This window comes from Hipposideros armiger, unplaced genomic scaffold (assembly GCF_001890085.2).
Source record: "Hipposideros armiger isolate ML-2016 unplaced genomic scaffold, ASM189008v1 scaffold_431, whole genome shotgun sequence".
Taxonomy (NCBI): Eukaryota; Metazoa; Chordata; class Mammalia; order Chiroptera; family Hipposideridae; genus Hipposideros; species Hipposideros armiger.
This window is the reverse complement of record NW_017731781.1, coordinates 1,574,778-1,578,419: the sequence shown is the minus strand read 5'-3', so window position 1 is coordinate 1,578,419 and position 3,642 is coordinate 1,574,778. Positions and strand designations below refer to the sequence as shown.

General features: G+C 41.7%; 1 protein-coding gene across 1 annotated transcript in view; it reads left to right on the top strand.

The window, feature by feature from the left end:
* The window catches only part of NLRP1 (NLR family pyrin domain containing 1), a 57,664-nt gene that overhangs the window by 9,094 nt on the left and 44,928 nt on the right, over positions 1 to 3,642 (top strand). The window lies entirely within an intron of this gene.

Here is a 3,642-nt window from a genome sequence, read left to right as displayed (position 1 = left end):
ATTTTTGACAGATTTATTATAATGTCTACAAGTAAAGTATTTTGGGTGGATTGAATCTGTATCAGAACCTATGAGCTTCACGCACCTAAATGTCCGTCTCTATCCCCAGCTCTAAAAATATTTCAGCTTTGATTTCCTTAAATGACTTTTCCAACCTTATATATCTCTCTTCTCTTTCTGGAACTCCCATAATGCGAATATTATTTTATTTCATGGTGTCCTGTATTTCACATAGGCTTTCTTCACTCCTTTTAGAACATCTTTTTACTTTTTTCTCCCCTGACTGGAAAATTTCAAATGACCTGTCTTTGAGATCACTGATTCTTTCTTTTACTTGGTCAAGTCTGTTGTTGATGCTTTCCATTACAATTCTCATTTCATTCACTCTATTTCTCAGAATTACTTTTTGGTTCGATCTTGTGATTTCTATCTCTCTGTTGAACCTCTGAATTCCTTCATGTATTGTTTTCCTTATTTCATTGAGTTGTCTAGCTGTGTTTTCTTGTAGTTGATCTTCCTTAAACAATTATTTTTCATTCTTTGTCCAGCAATTTGTAGATCTCCATTTCTTTGATGTCCATTACTGGAAAATTACTGTGTTGTTTAGCTGGTATCATATCCTTGATTTTTCATGTTACATATAGCCTTATGTTGCTGTCTGCATATTTGATGTAGTATTACTTCTTCCAGGCTTTAGAAACTCATTTTGGTGGGAAAGACACTTACCTGTGGATGGGTGCGTACATGCCAGCTAGGCAGGGTGTGACAGATCTGATTTGAGGGAAGGTTCCAGTGTTATTCTTGTGCAGCTCCATCAGCTGAGGTCAGTGTCAGAAGGATTTTAGGGGTCCTCAATGGCTAAGACTGCTTCAGAACTCTTCATCACTTTTTCTCCCATACAGGATATCATGACCAAGAGGATCCCTCTTGGCACTGGGTCCTGCTTGCAGGCACCCTCACGGTATAATGGATTGGGTGTCTCATGCAGGTGCACATAGAGTAGCTGCAGAGCCAGCGTGTAAAGCACAGGCACACATGGTGCATCCAGGACTCTGGGGTCCAGGGCATGCATGTACAATTAGAGGGAAAGGGGCTGGTCCCGGGGCAGTACATAGCAGCTCCTTCTGTAATGAGTGCAGCAGCATCTCTCTGCCCAGAAAGTCCACAGAGGAGAAGGCTGTTAGTTTTCTAGGTGGCAAAAGCTGTCAGTGTCCACTGCAAGGCAGACTACTTGGGTCCAAACTGATGAACACTACAGGTTCCTCTTCTATGATGCTAAAGGGAGTCCGTGGCTGTTGGGTGAGTGGTTGAGGCCCTCGACAGCAAAGACTCCTGGATCCCTCTATAGGTCAGGCCATTGGGCACCACAATAACACCCACCACTATAATGCTGATACTGGTAGCCACCTCACTTTTGTTTTGTTCCTAGCTATTTCAAGCCAGTCTCCCCAGCAATCCTTTCTGTCCAATTATTCTTCATTTTTGTTCCACTGTGTTGCTTTAAGTTCTTAATTGGACTCTTGAACCCTCCCCAGGCTATTTGTATTTATGCATAGCTACCTAATGTTTTTTGTAGGGGGGAACAAGTGGTAATTCCTATTCCACCATTTTATTAGATTCTAAGGGAATTCTTAAGTGAGAAACTTGAGCAAAATAATAAAACAATATCCCAACAAGTGTTTTGTAGTAAGTGCAAAACCCACATGGTATGCATTTTGATATTGAAGAGTGCAGATAAGCAAAACTATTGGATTAAAGACACAAAAATAAATATTTTAACCTTTGTGAGCCATATTGTCTCTATTGTAAATGATCAGCTCTTCATGATAGCCTGCAAGCAGCCATATATACTACATAAACAAATATGCATGGGTGTGTTACAATGAAACTAATTATGGACATTAAATCTTGAATTTTATATAATTTTCACATGTCATGAAATATTATTATTCTTTTGATTTTTTTCAACCATTCAGTAATGTAACAATCATTCTGAGGTCACAGGTTTTACAACAGGTGGTCAGCTGAATTTGGCCAGAGTTTGCAAACCCCTGGTTCAAAGTGTAATATTAAAAAGGTAACTTGTTAGAGGTATTGGTGATAGGGGGAGGATTTTGAAAGTTTTATTAAATCAAGAGGATTTAGAAATGTGGCATGCTAACAGATCCATTGACACTAGGATATTAGGAAGAACATAGCACCAAAAAGACATAAGTTCTCTCTTGGCACCTAAGGCAGACACAGGAACTTGAGTGGGGTGGGCCAGAGCTATAACGCAGAATGGCCCTCCTGATAGTTTTAGATATTCACATTACCAGAAAGGTTCACACAGGAAACCATTAAAGTGGTTGCACAGATCATGGTCTTAAAAGTAGGGGTGGCCCCATGATACCTTAGTCTCATCAAGCTACAGGTGAAAATTGACCTCACATACTCTTTCCCAAAATGAACTGGGCTTCAGGATACCAGATTAGTCACTTATATCATCTCAAAAATTCACCTAAGATGAGAAGTGAGAGGCATTCAAAATATTTTGAGAGAAAGAAAGGTTGTAACAGTCATTCCACTTAGAATCTGACTAAGATGTGAGCTTGAGATCCTTCCCTGGGGGACAATCCCTGACATGTGCTCAGCATCTCAAAGTCCAAAAAACTCTTTCCTGTCTGCCTAGGTGGTTTCCCCAAGAGCAGACACTGAGACAAGGTTGGAGTGTAGTTGGCTTATTCAAAAAGTCATTCCCTGGAACATCAGAAGGAAGAGGATACAAGGAAGGGGGAAACCAACATAACCTGGATTGTGGAGCAGGTTACCCCTGTGAGCCACTGAGATTCAGTGCACTGGAGATCTCTAAGAGACTGTGTAGAACACACCTCAGAGTTCTCTCTCCTGGGGGCCAAGGAACTGCCATCTGTCATTGGTGCAACACTTTCCCTGGAGCATTAACCCACTCAGCATTTCTGGCCTGTCCTGCTTATGGGCTGAGAGAGAGCCCTCAGACAGACAAGAACAGGTGCTTACGGAAGGACACTCTTGCCTTGTGCTTCAATGGTGGGTGCAGAGGGGCTGCTGTCAGGAACCACCTGTCTGTGCCACACCATCCATTATCTCCTTTACTCTAACATAACCATGTACAAGGAGATATCATAATCCCGAGTTTACGGATGATAACACTGAGGCTCAGCGGGGCTAATAGCTCACATCATGAGCTTAATGAGAACAGAGAGCTATGTTTGTTTTGTTCACTCTTTATTCCCAGCTTCTAGAGGAGTGTTTGGCAGAATGAAGGAAAATCACACAGGACATATGATTTGGTCAAGTCAAGACTAGAGCTGGGGACGTCTCACCCAGAGCCTATGTTCCTTCCACTGATGTGGCAAGAACATACAAGTATCAGAAGGCAGCACAGTGTGTAGCTTGGAGTGGGTGCATAAAACAGTTGTTCAATGAAGGAAGGAAGGAACACATGAACAAATCTATTCTATACCTTTATGTTCCATCTTTCCCTCCCTTACTTAGGAGTCTCAGAAAAATACCAGAACCAAAGTAAAAAGGGGCCCTGCCCCACACAGTCATGGAAGAATGAGGATTTCCAACAAAAATTCACTCAGCTGCTACTTGTACACAGGTCTCAACCCAGAGACT